The sequence below is a fragment of the Taudactylus pleione genome, unplaced genomic scaffold (assembly GCF_031769625.1).
Source record: "Taudactylus pleione unplaced genomic scaffold, aTauple2 ptg000707l, whole genome shotgun sequence".
In the NCBI taxonomy this organism is placed as follows: Eukaryota; Metazoa; Chordata; class Amphibia; order Anura; family Myobatrachidae; genus Taudactylus; species Taudactylus pleione.
In genome coordinates, this window is record NW_028285109.1 from 11,112,391 (window position 1) to 11,127,500 (window position 15,110).

A 15,110-nucleotide genomic window follows, 5' to 3' on the forward strand; every position below is an offset into this window, starting at 1 on the left:
CCCTACCATCCTTGTCGACCACTTTCCTAAGCATGTGTTTTAACGTCTTGTTAAACCTCTCGACCAGCCCATCGGTTTGGGGGTGATAAACCGAAGTTCTTAACTGTTCAATTTTGAACAGGCGGCATAACTCTTTCATGACTTTTGACATAAACGGTGTACCCTGGTCAGTTAGTATCTCCTTGGGTATACCCAGCCTGCTAAAGACATGAACTAGCTCTCTGGCAATGGTCTTGGTTGACGTATTGCGCAACGGGATCGCTTCCGGGTACCTGGTAGCGTAATCCATTATGACCAGAATATACTGGTGTCCCCTGGCAGACTTCATTAAGGGTCCAACCAAATCCATCGCTATTCTTTCAAACGGCACCTCTATAATAGGCAATGGAACTAGTGGACCCTTAAAATGTGGCCTGGGAGCATGATACTGACACTCAGGGCAGGATGCGCAAAAGTCAGACACCTCTTTATGAAGCCCGGGCCAAAAAAACCTCTGCATTATTCGCTCAGTGGTTTTCTCTACCCCTAGATGGCCTGCCGTTATATGACCATGGGCCAGATCCAACACTGTTCTTCTGTAGGCTTTGGGAACTATTAGTTGTTCCACAATATCTTCCCCCTTCTTAGTCACCTGATATAACAAATCCTGACACATTGCCATTTGGGGATAGGACAAAGGACTATCAGGGTCTACGGGTTTACCATCAACTACTTTTACATTCTCCCTGGCTTTTACCAAAGTAGGGTCATTCAACTGCTCCACGGCAAAGACCTCTCTTCTGACCTCTAAATCAGGCAGACGATCACCTGGCCCAACAACACTTCCCACCTCAATGGGAGGCACATCAGTTGGTGGGCCACCGTCACGTTCCGCATTCCTAGTTCGCCAACCATAGTAGAAAAAGGGAATAACTCTGACTCAGAAGAAACTCCCTCCTCCACTACATCGACAACCTTCTCAAATGGATCGGGGTTGTTCACCTCTGGAACAGTCTTACCGGTGTCTGTGGGAGTTCGCCGGTGCGCCATCGGGGCTCGGTGGGGCATACTCATCAGCTCCTCAGCCGCCACGTACCTCTCCACCAGCTCGACCAACTGGTCCGCGGACTTAGGGTCTGCATGGCTCACCCACTTGCGCAGAGTCACAGGTAATGATCGCAGGTACCGGTCCATCACGACCCTTTCCACGATCTGTGGTCCCGTCAGCGTCTCGGGCTGTAGCCATTTTGAGGACAGATGGACAAGGTCATGCATCTGTGAACGTGGAGGCTTGTCCCTATGGAACTCCCAGCGGTGGACCCGTTGGGCACGAACAAAGGTGGTGACTCCCAAGCGAGTTAGGATCTCCTGTTTTAGTTTTTTATAGTCCTTGGCATCAGCCAGGCATAAGTCGAAATATGCTTTTTGTGGCTCCCCAGACAAAAATGGTGCCACCAGACTTGCCCACTGCTCCTTGGGCCAACTCTCCCTTTCGGCCGTTCTTTCAAATGCGGCGAGATAGGCCTCCACATCATCGCCCGAAGTCATCTTTTGGAGGAAGTGACTGGCTCGTACGGAGTGAGTGGTGGTGGGAGGACCAGTATTAACATCTCTGGGCCGGGCGACCAGGTGCTGTACCACCTCTCTTATGGCCTGGCTGTTTTCCGCTAAGGCCTGGCGGGTTTCCTCAATGGCGACCTGTTGAAGTCTGTTAGTCTCCTGCTGAGCTCTGGTAGATTCCTGCTGAGCTCTGGTAGATTCCTGCTGAGCTGCTGTAGCTTGGAGCAAGGCCTTAATAATTTCCTCCATTTTGTCCTGGGGTGTAGATTGGAAGCTGAACCTTGCCTCTCTGAGCATTGGCTGATGCCTCCTCTATGGGACTCCAAGGACACAGTGTTATTTCCACACTCACAAATTGGGTGTCTGTCCCTTTAATTTTTAAATGGAAAGTTTTCCTCTTGCTGCAACTTCAGTATGTGTGGTTCCCCACATTCTCCACCATATTGTGACACAGTCAGGTTAGGGGGTCCCTCTCCTGGGTAGAGGACTCCTTCCTTTCACACACAGCAGCTGGGGAACAGTACGCCAGACTGGATTCGAGTACAAGCTGGTCGGCGCCAGTCTTTATTGTACAATGTCAGAAATAATATAAAGAAACAACACTCACGGATAGGTTTTCAAGTGTCTCTGAGCAAACTCCCTGTCTGCTCTCCCAGGTGAGACAATCAGCCCTCAGCACACTAGGCTTATATTGGCCAATCTCAGGTGGAAACCCTAACAAGCCTGTTACCAGGCTGCGAGAACCAAAACCTGGAGTGGCCATGGGTGGAGCCCTCCCTCTCCTCTCACCCACAACCCCCAGGTCCCAAACTGGCTTTTCAAAAAGCCGAAACTCAAGCCTGCTACACTGCAGACTTTCTCCTGGGGGTTTAAAACACATAAGACAGGAATCTGGGACAAATGTACCTGCCACAGACCACTTTACCAATGATCCTATCACAATATATATATTTATATATATATATATATATATATATACATACATTTATATAGTATAGAAATTATAACAATAACTAACTTTACAATTGTTGGAACATTAGGCCTCAGACCATGCCACTGGTCATTCAAAACGGCATCTCTATGTACATACCTCCCAATCATCCCGATTTTAGCAGGACAGTCCCGTTTTTCGGGTAGTGTCCCGCGGTCAGTCGGGAAGTTGGGTGTACTCTGGCACCTCCGCAGCTCTGTGCTGCTAATCAGAGAGAAGCGGTGCCGGTGAAGCTGATAGGATACAAGGGAGCATGCGTGCAGTATCCATTTAGTGCAGGGAGGGGGCCGGGGGCGCCCAGCAGGTGACGGAGTGCTGGGGTCGCTCCCAACATGGCATAAAACTGGAGGCATGACAGGTGGTCATGCCCCCAAAATGGCATCATACATGGGGCGTGGCCTACCTGCAACAATGCCATGCCCCTGTTTTAGACGTGCAAGCCTTCCCATTTTGAACCCGACTTTGCCATCTGATATTAGGATGTATGCTATGTGGGCTCCAATTGGTTTAGGTAAACACTTACATTATTTGTTTGGGTGCAGGAGTATTGCTGCAGGTTTTCATCCTTACAATTGCTGTCTGCTCCATTTACTTACATTATCCGTAAGAGAACACATTGTGCGCCTGCTGGCCCCGCCCCCTGAACGCACAGATTCATGATGTCATGCCTATGGAGCAGAACTAACACCAGGAAGTGCAGCAGGGAGCATCTTCAGGACATTCCAGGCGGCTGACTGCAGGGTGCATAGTGCACCATGCTAGCTAGATGCAGGGGCCTTGAGGCAGGGACGGTGGCCGCCCACAGAGCCCTGTGCCCTGTATGACAGCACTGCTCACGGTATGCATTCGGGAAGCCGGCGGATTTAAGCCTGACAGCCGGCTTCCCGACTGCTTTATCCCGGCGAGGGTTAAATGACAGGCGTCTAAATCTAGACGCCTGTCATTTTACCGACGCCGGGAGACTGGCGCCCAGCATCCCGATCTAAGTGATGCCGGGCGCCGCTGCGGTCAGCCGCGGGGGGGAGGGTTAGGTTTAGGGCTCCCGGGGGGGACTTAGGGTTAGGCACCCCCCCCGGGAGGTTAGGGTTAGGCACCCCCCGAGGGGGACTTAGGGTTAGGCACCTCCCCGGGGGACTTAGATTTAGGCAGCGGAGAGGGGAGGTTAGGTTTAGGCACTTAGAGGGGGGTTTAGGGTTAGGCACTGGGGGGAAGGTTAGGGTTAGGCACCCCTAAGGAGGGTTAGGGATAGGGGGGTTAGGTTAGTTGATACTTACCTGGGGACAATCGGGATTTTCAGCCGTGTCGGCCTGCCGCTGTCGGGATTTGAACCGCCGGACTTGTGTAATTTGTATGTATTCCCTGCTCACACACCCCTAGTTATTGCCCTAGCATTTTAAAAGAATTGGCATCTGACATGCAGCTCACTAAAGTAGATCCATCAGCTACACACAAGTATTATTTTTAGGGCACAAATTAAACTGTTTTTGTTCTCCGTTATTTGCTAATGTGGGTGGTGTATTACCTAGTGCTGGTGTGTTTATTGTGTAACACAAGAATCCATTCATTTTAAGTTTATTCCTCCTAGTTCCAAATTGACTTTGAATTTGTCTTAAAAGTTTGGAAAGTGCCACCTTTACTTTGCAGTTATTTTCCAGATTGATCTGCTATTTCTTGCATGGTGTTGTTTTTGCTAAATGAAGGTATCTCCAGTCACACTTGTGATAAAAGCTGTTACTCGCAGTTGTCTCTAAATAGGTGGCATGTTTTTCTTATCTGCAAATGAGTTCTTTTTCCTCAGATTAAACTAAATGTGTTAGTTTCCTGCAAGCAGAACCAGAAATGAACGTAGAAGAAGCAGAAAAACAGATTGAACAGCAGACACTTCCAGCACTATATGCTCTACACCAGCCGTAGGCAAACTGGGACTCTCCAGCTGTTGTCAAACTACAAGTTCCAGCATACTTCGCCATCCAGAGGCAACATTGGACTTGTAGTTCCACAAGACATTGCAAACCACATGTCTAATCTCTTCATGGCAGAGATTGCAAGGATTCCAGTAGCAATGATATATAAAAGAAATTCTATATGAATTTTACTGATTATTTGAAATAATGGTGAATTAGAACCTCATTAGTTAAGTAATAGGAAAATGTGTCTAAGGGTAGGATAAAGATATAATTGTAATCACTATATTGTTTGGTTCTTTATATTTTTCTGCTACTTGTTCTTTAGTAACCACTTATTTTCCTGAATAAAAGTAATAGAACAGGGGTATTGGATAGAGGAGACATAAGCATGCTGCCTGCACAATAACTCATTTGTGTTACACTCATGCACAATGCCTGGGGCAAAATCAGCTGTAAATGCTGTCCTACGCCTAACAAGACGTTTGTTAGGGTCTTTATTAATATACTGCTAATTTTAGTTTGTTTCATTCTTCCACAGAAATCCAAACAATTTAGTTTAATATAGTTAGAGCCACAAGTTGGAGAGCAGCAGATCCCCCGGTCTCAGCAACACAGTATGTAAATATTTAGAATGAATTATACATCTATTTCAGATGCTGCGTACTAACAATATAGCTAAGGCCATGGATTTGGTGCTTGGTACTAGTGAAGAAGTTGGGTCGCCCTGTAAAGAGGCACGATCACAAAATAACACTTTTACCAGTGTCTGTAATGAAGGTTTCAGTATTAACATTTGAAGTGGATGATTTTCTCCCTGTCATATTGATCTGGGCTCACTGTGTCTCTACAAGAGCAGTTATAATCGATTTATAATCTGTACTGTTCAATAGACTAATATATAGCGCAGTTTTAGATGCCTGCTCTAGCCTATAGAGCACACTATCAGTGCGTTAGTGAAATACTAAATACCTATTGTTATCAGCACAATTGTGAGACGTGAGAGAGCATTATAAGAATGAGGGAGATAACAGCTGTAAGAAATTCACCTGTAGCTCCGAGGCTAAAACAAAAAAATTTCGGACATTGGTACACATGTTAAGGCTGCAGGCGGGATGTACTAACACTAAAATGCAGTCAAACCTCCAAAAACTGCAGTTTCAGAGGTTTCACCACATTTCCCATATGTATCAAGCTCCAGAAAGTAACACTTTACAGCTTGGAACCAATAGGCAACAATAGAAGCTTATGGGCTTCTTTTCGGATAATTCTCCCAGAGAGATTCAATAGGATCCCCCCCAGTGTCCCACGTGGCTCGCTCATGCGCCTGCAGACAGCCACACACATGCTTCTTATATCTATTAATAGTAGAGATCTGTGGTTTGGTTTTACTCGGATATGTTGGGATCTCAAAAACGGCATCATATTGGCTATCCAGCTGTCACGTGTTTTTGGATAGCCAATAAGATCAATCCAAACTAATCCGAACTTGCGATAATTTGGCGATAAGAACCGAATAAAACCGAACCCGCACATCTCTAATTAACAGTTTCACAAAATGTAGCCTCCTGGCTGTTTGACTATTTGAAAGGTACAGTATAGTTACTATATGTAATGCGGTATAGTTACTATATGTAACTGGGTACAGTTACTATATGTAACGCGGTACAGTTACTATATGTAACGCAGTACAGTTTCTATATGTAACGCGGTATAGTTACTATATGTAACGCGGTATAGTTACTATACGTAACGCGGTATAGTTACTATACGTAACGCGGTATAGTTACTATATGTAACGCGGTATAGCTACTATATGTAACGCAGTATAGCTGCTATATGTAACCCAGTATAGCTACTTGCGGTTGCGCAAACCCCGGAGTGAGAGAGAATTTCTCTCGCTCCATGGCTCACTACAAAAGGGGCGGCTGTCGAAGTTGATCGACAGCTCGCCCGTTTTGTAGGCGTGGCGGGGGGGTGGCTTCACAAACGGAGGCGTTCCCAAGCGAACGCCTGCCGTTTGTGGGCGGCCCCACTGACATCACCAGTGATGTCAGTGGGAGAGCTTCCGGCTCTATTAGAGCCGGAAGCTCTCTGGGGCTTGCGGCCACTAGACCCTACCACAAGGATCTCGTCGCAAGCCCTGATGGTCGCGATAGTCTTGACCATCGCGACCATAATCCTGGCTGCAGAATTACTATCTGTAAGGGGCTTTATAGTTACTATCTGTAAGGGACATTATAATTACTATCTGTAAGGGACATTATAATTACTATCTGTAAGGGACAGTATAGTTACTACTGTATCTATAAGGAACAGTATAAGGGACAGTATAGTTACTACTGTATCTATAAGGAATAGTATAATTACTATCTGTAAGGGACAGTATAGTTACTATCTGTAAAGGACATTATAATTACTATCTGTAAGGGACAGTATAGTTACTATCTGTAAGGGACAGTATAATTACTATCTTTAATGGATAGTATAGTTACTACTGTATCTGTAAGGAACAGTATAATTACTATCTGTAATGGATAGTATAGTTACTATCTGTAAGGGACAGTATAGTTACTATTTGTAAGGGACAGTATAATTACTATCTGTAAGGGACAGTATAATTACTATCTGTAAGGGACAGTATAGTTACTATCTGTAAGGGACAGTATAATTACTATCTGTAAGGGACAGTATAATTACTATCTGTAAGGGACATTATAATTACTATCTGTAAGGGACAGTTTAGATACTATCTGTAAGGGACAGTATAGTTACTATCTGTAAGGGACAGTATAATTACTATCTGTAAGGGACAGTATAATTACTATCTGTAAGGGACATTATAATTACTATCTGTAAGGGACAGTTTAGTTACTATCTGTAAGGGACAGTATAATTACTTTCTGTAAGGGACAGTATAATTACTATCTGTAAGGGACAGTTTAGTTACTATCTGTAAGGGACAGTATAATTACTATCTGTAAGGGACAGTATAGTTACTATCTGTAAGGGACAGTATAATTACTATCTGTAAGGGACAGTATAATTACTATCTGTAAGGGACAGTATAGTTACTATCTGTAAGGGACAGTATAATTACTATCTGTAAGGGACAGTATAATTACTATCTGTAAGGGACATTATAATTACTATCTGTAAGGGACAGTTTAGTTACTATCTGTAAGGGACAGTATAATTACTATCTGTAAGGGACATTATAATTACTATCTGTAAGGGACAGTTTAGTTACTATCTGTAAGGGACAGTATAATTACTTTCTGTAAGGGACAGTATAATTACTATCTGTAAGGGACAGTATAGTTACTACTGTATCTATAAGGAACAGTATAAGGGACAGTATAGTTACTACTGTATCTATAAGGAATAGTATAATTACTATCTGTAAAGGACATTATAATTACTATCTGTAAGGGACAGTATAGTTACTATCTGTAAGGGACAGTATAATTACTATCTGTAAGAAACATTATAATTACTATCTGTAAGGGACAGTATAGTTACTACTGTATCTGTAAGGGACAGTATAATTACTATCTGTAAGGGACAGTATAATTACTATCTGTAAGGGATAGTATAGTTACTATTTGTAAGGGACAGTATAATTTCTATCTGTAAGGGACAGTATAATTACTATCTGTAAGGGACATTATAATTACTATCTGTAAGGGACAGTTTAGTTACTATCTGTAAGGGACAGTATAATTACTTTCTGTAAGGGACAGTATAATTACTATCTGTAAGGGACATTATAATTACTATCTGTAAGGGATAGTATAGTTACTATCTGTAAGGGGACAGTATAATTACTATCTGTAAGGGACAGTATAATTACTTTCTGTAAGGGACAGTATAATTACTATCTGTAAGGGACAGTATAGTTACTACTGTAGCTGTAAGGGACAGTTTAGATTAGACTGCAGGATGGGAGGGTTAAGGTTAGGCTGTGGGAATGGTGGGCTAGGGGTAAGGTTAGGAGTAGGGTTACAATACTTACCTGCATGCGTTGGGATTTCCATCCTTTGGGATTACGCTGCCAGGATTCTGAATGCCGGCATTATCAGCACCGGGATTCTGTGCCCAACCTCACAAAAAGATGTGGACAATGCATCTGCCTGACATATCATATCTGCCGTGCAGCAAGGCTGAAGCGATATATTTGTAATAAACGTTCACAGATATATTGGATGTTCACACTTAAGTTGGGTACACACTGACCGACTTATCACGGCGGTTTATCTGTAGTGCGTCATACCGGTGTGTACAGAAACATCGTTCACAGACATAATGTATCTGCCCTGCATCACAGTCGATGCTGATATCTCTTGCAGACATATCGAGACGTTGTGTGTATGGGCGACCCGCCAACTGCCCGTACACTTGCTGCATTGACACGGTGGTAAATGACATCTCAACTGGGCGGGCAAATTCAAATGCCCATCCAGTTGTGATGTCAGCACAGTGGGCAAACAATTGGTAAGTGTGTATGCACTTACAAATTGTTAAATAGGTTGGTGGCAGCCAAGTGTGTACCCAGCATTACAGACAGTCTGCATTAGACTGGCAAGAAGCGGGGATTATAGATGCTGAACAGCTGAGGAGCCACAGGTTGCTTAAGAATGGCCAGCACAGACGGTGTAATGGTTAGCATTGCTGCCTCACAGCACTGAGGTCATGGGTTTGATTCCCACCACGGCCCTAACTGTGTGGAGTTTGTATATTCTACCTGTGCTTGTGTGGGTTTCCTCCGGGTGCTCTGGTTTCCTCTCACACTCCAAAAATATACTGGTAGGTGATTGGCTCCCAACACAAATTAAACCTAGTGTGTATGTGTGTGATAGGTAATATAGAGTGTAAGCTCCACTGGGACAGGGACTGATGTGTATGGACAAATATTCTCTGTAAATCGCTGAGGAATATGTGTGCGCTATATAAATAACTGGTAATAAATAAATAAAGAATGGCCCGTTACACATGCGGAAACGCTAGTTTGCAAATATTCTATGTAACTGGCCATTCATTATGAGGGGTCCGATAGGACCCCCTAATATTCAGCAAACTCCGAAAACTTAAAGTTTGTTTGTGAGTACAGTCTTCAAATGACGCTGATTCTCTGAGCCCTAACTGCCCCCTCAGCAGCTTTGTGCATGCGTGTGACACACATGTGTAGAAGCTGGCCACGGGGAAGGTAAGTAACGCAGCTGCTACTGACGTAGCAATGTTATTAATCGTGCAATACTACGGTGATAAGTATCCTCTGCGGCGAGGTCCGAAGATGATGAATAGGCCCCTTAGTGACATAGACAACCCCCAATACACATCACATTTCACTGTAGCAATAAATGGTGTCGTTTGTGAGCTATATAATAGCATTATATAGATATATCTTCAGCAGAGAGGTCAGACAGCTCCCTTCCCACTGATGTCTTCTAGAGGACAGCACCCTCCACTACATAACCCCTCATACTCCTTATATACATTGGTACACATTGATCATACATGGCCAGTGTTAATATTAGACACATTATACAGCCAGTCCCAGGCTCCTCAGTAATGTGCAATATACACTTCACAACAGTAAACATGGCATTGTTCTCCAAATGGTCTGTTTGCAGCCAGAATATCATGCTAGAACAAAGAAATCATAGAACACTGGATAAATCTCCATGTTTCCTAACAAACTGGAAAACAAATAGCCTTTATATCAGCATCAAATTCTTCACCAGTCACCTTCCTTGCTGTAACACTGGCACCCTCATACACTGCATTGGGGATGCTTGGAAAAGTCAGTTCACATTTAACTGCTACAAGTTTTCATCCCATGCTGAGTCAGCGTATACATACAGAGCTATCTTACCTGATACAGCATGTATATAATAGTGAATTTCTGTTGGACACTTTCAGCGACTGCTGTAAGTGGCATCACCCAGCCCAGTGTGCGCTATAGACTCATTCTTATTAAGATTTCTAAGAATAAATACTACAGTATGTGTATGATGGCATGTTATAGAGATCCCCCTGGCATCTCATGAGTTACTGGGCTGTGTGCACTCACCCCTACCCTTACTTGTGAGGTCGGGCACAGGGCAGTGTTGGTGAGAACTACATACCAGCTGCTAGCTACACACCTGTGCCATGTATTAAGGTCAAGCGATGCATCATCTTATTTCAGCAATCACCTTGCTAGACACGAATGACCTCACTTCACAGACACAAAACATCACATACACTACTATACTGTAATACAGCAGTCAGGAATATTTTACATTACAGCGCAACATTGCGTATGAATGTATATACAGAAGGAAACAGAAAACTGGCATATTCCAATTATTTATGTATGCTATGCAAAATGTGTAAATATATATATATATAATCAAACAAAACACATGATATTTTATGGGTACAAGTGTGCCTTAAATAAAATCATGGAGCAGGTATACAAAATAGAGCAGCTCAGCTTCTTCATGGAGAATATTGCATAGATGAGTCTGTACCATCAGCCTGTAGGAATATAACGAACATGTATAATAATATATTCACCGGGAGCAGCACGTCTGTGCCTGTAAGGGATGGACAGTTTGGGAAGGAGCAGTACATCCAGGGACAGCAGCTCTGCCCGGCACTGCCACTAGCAGATCAGAGCCAGTGAACTGCCAGGCAGGGTGTGCCAGTCGTGTGCATCCGTGTACCTGGGCGTTGAGCGGGCAGTAGAGCTATCGATAGGGTCCGACATAGGTAGGATCTACTGTGTACTGCACATGTACTGTACGCCAATAACGACTGCGATGTTCAAACTTCTATTACAAAATAAAATGTTTTTTTTATATATATTATATATATTTATATATACATATATATGTGTATAATGTCTGTGTATATTTGTGTGTACTATATATATATATATATGTGTGTATGTGTGTGTGTGTAAGCGGGTAATGTGTTCTCGAAGTGTCCTTTAAAAATATCATTCCTCTCTACAATTTAGCTAAAAATAAACAGACCAGACAGGGTTGCACAAAGAAAAAAAAAGCCCTATCTACAAATAAATTGTGCCAGATGACAGCCCAGTATTGTATTTTATATTTAGTCCAATTCTACCAGTGAACTAACAGTTTCTTCGTGATCCTGTGTGTTATAAATATTTAACAGCAGTTCTCCTCACACAATGCCCCTGACTTATAACCAGCCGTGATTTATGGTTTTATTTGCGCGTTTAAAACAATGTTTCGCTCCAGTTAACTTTGCTGCGTGCAATTTTGTTGTTTTATGTATTAATTCATTTATTATAGTAGATTCTACATATCTTTATATATATATACCGAAGACAGTTTTACACAGTAACAAAAATAAAATCATTGTGTGGTTTGTGGGCGCCATCATTTCCATAGAATCTATTTTTATTTCAATGTTTATTTCTTGTTAAATAAATACTACTACACTCTAGGAAAAGAATATTATTAGCGTCTGCGAGTGATGGGTCGGGTGTCGCACTGGGGCTGAGACATTTTATTGACAGAGGATTTTAACCCGCTGTAAAATATATTAGTACATAAGGAATTTGACACAAATTCGCGTGTTATGAATAAGAGGACATTGTGCATCCAGAATGAATGGCTAGCGGTAAATGTTTATAAGCATTGGAGGCGATCGGGTGATCATTGTGAAGGTAAATATAGACTCAGGTTAATTGTTGGGGCAAAGGAGGGAGTTAAAATGCAGGTGAGGTACATGAGGGTCCTGGTTTATGTATTGTTATACCTGCATGCATGAATGGTGATGGTGACCGTGCACTGTGTGACACTGCATGCATGGGGTGCTAGGAGGGAGCAGACAGTTGGAGGTTGGGTGATCGGTGAGGGGAGTGGGCTAAATAAAATCATGAGTAGTCCCCAGGGAGAAGAACCAAGGATGGATGAGGGTTAGCAGTCACAGCATGCTGGTGTGTACAAGTAACAGTCTGGATGGCTAAGGTGCTAAGGAGCAGCCTGAAGAGTCGGGGGTGAGTGAGAGGAACAGCTCCACTCTCATCCACACTCAGAGAACCCATTAAGTCTCTGCACTCAGCCAGTCATAAATGTCTCTTTTTTTTTTTTTTTGTAAACTGTTTATCTTGCAGCCTCCTGGGGCAGGGAGTGGATGCTTTATTTTTATTTTCCCTCTATTTGTTTGCTTTAGATGTTGAGCTCTTGCGAGGAAGTTGTAAAAACTCCCTCTGGTGAAAACAGACAGAAATATTCTCAGCCTCTGGCTACAGCTACGTCGTGTGACCGGCAGGGGGCGCTCAGAGGTTGTGTCTGGTGCAGAAAATGACTCAACAGGCCGTCTCATGTGTTTGCGAGTGTCCCCAGTCTCTGCAATGCTACATAGAAACACAGGACCTTCCCATCGTATTATTATTAATAATAATAATAATAATAATAATAATAATAATAATCCCTGTATTTTAAAGGCAGAAAATAAAGATACGGGAAAGTACCAAAAATAGTACCTGCATTCCTTACAGTCAGCAAACTAGTGTATAAAATAAAAAATAAACCTTTAATTTTGGATTTGGAAAATGACACCTTCTCACGGATTTCACCACTGTCTGTTGACTCAATAATTCGGTCATAATCTGCAGATTTTTTATAGAATATATATAGAAACAAATGAAGATTATAGACCTGGTACCCACGGTGGTGCCACAAGTGCATAGTGGGCAGGTTGGCGATTGCACCCCGCCTGACAAATGACTAGGCATGGCTGGCAGTATATAGTAACCTCCTCGTGCAAAGTCACCGAGCTGCCCCATGCTGAGGGAGACATGCTGTGAATTGGACATGATGTATGGGGTCTGTGTGTCTGGGACTGTGCAGGTACCACAGCACAATGACAATTCTCTCATTATCCACTTATAATTTACAATAAGATGCAATTTCGCTGTTTCAAGGACAAGTAGATCGGATAATTTGGAGTCATCTGAATTGCCTTTTTCTATTTGCCAGAAGGTCCTAGATAATTAGGGTGCTGCTGAATGCTCTATAAATATCATCTCCTGTATGTTTAGATTGTTCGTTTGCATTGGGAGTTGGAAATAAAGCGCTGATCAATGGTAACAGTCCCTTGTAAACCTGGTTTGCTGGAGGAAATAAAAATCTAATTATATTTGGTGTACAGTGTCCTGATATAACCTGCAAACCGCCCACCTCAATTATTCCTTAGCCCTCTGTGTATTATCATTGTGTGGAAATAGATAAATACTAATTATTTTCATCTTCTATTTGTGTTTTCAACATCACTGCCACATTTATTAGAAAGAATTGCAGGTCAGTGAAAAAAAAGGAAAAAAAGTTGACAGCCTATGATTCCTTAAATGTTGTCAGAGTCTGCTGGGACTTGTAGTTCCCCAACAGCTGAACAGGCACAAGTTGCCTCTGGTTTAGTCATAACAAGCACAACAACCTCTCATAAATAACAAGTGCTTGGAGCCTTTGGAAGGTGTGTGAGGTGCCGTTATCATATACACCAGTGACTAGTGAAGGGGTTAAAGCAGTCAGCCTGTCACTCTCACTCTCCCTGCGCTGGTCTATGACCTGGAAAGTGGGGAGGACGGTGCTTACCAACCTTTTCTGGAGTCTCACAATCCAGTTTAGTGAATAGAAGCTAATAACAAATTATCAGATCAGCCTCAGGACTCCTAATTAAACCTCATAGCTGATTGCAAATAAAAGATGTCAGGATTAGGCGGAAAGGGGACAACTTTACTTCTTCTGTACCCTCTGTTATTTCACATGAGCACACGTAATTTTTGCTGTTATTTCTTTATTTTATATTTTGCTGGGGTGGGGATCTGTCTGTAAGTATGCTGCACATTTTATCATACATGTAAATATTAGGCCATGCTGGCTAATTGGAAAACGTGCCCCCCTATTAGGTATGAGAAAGGGAGAGAGTGTGGGGATCTGTCAGTCATTTTAAAGCAGGAGAACATTACTGGAGTGTGAAGGAATTGTCTCTAATTCAGAAAGGCAATCGGGCAGAAAAAGCCCTCACTATGAGCGTGCTAGTTATTAATCAGAGAGCTTTCCTCATACACTGCTGCCGAGTATGGGTGTAGGATTTAACCCCTCCTGTCCCCCTCTTTGTGTAATACACCATTTACAGTCACTATTAGTACCCCTTATTCTGGAGTTCTGTGGGGTGGGGCGACTTCTGCTAGCTTCAGTATAATAACAATGATATTTACTAACGCTGCAATTCCCAACACTATATACATTAGTAATAATATTATAAATGCTTTGTATAGCTCTAACAGTGATGTATGTATGTAAATATTTATGTAAATATGTGGGTGTTCTATCTATCTATCTATCTATCTATCTATCTATCTATCTATCTATCTATCTATCTATCTATCTTATTCCAATACAATTTTATTAGTGACTATATTTTTAAAATATATAAATATTTGTTGACATTAGACAGAATAACTGTCTACAAAACCGACTTTATTTTATTTTTGAATCAACATATAATTGGTCTTCCTCCTGCTTTTCTGTGTAAATAAAATTAATGTAGGGCAGTAAATACATATTTCCTATATACTTTGTTAAAGAAACTCACTTGTTAAGCTACTTATAGACTATATGTCTGGCGAAACCTGCCCACGCTAACAT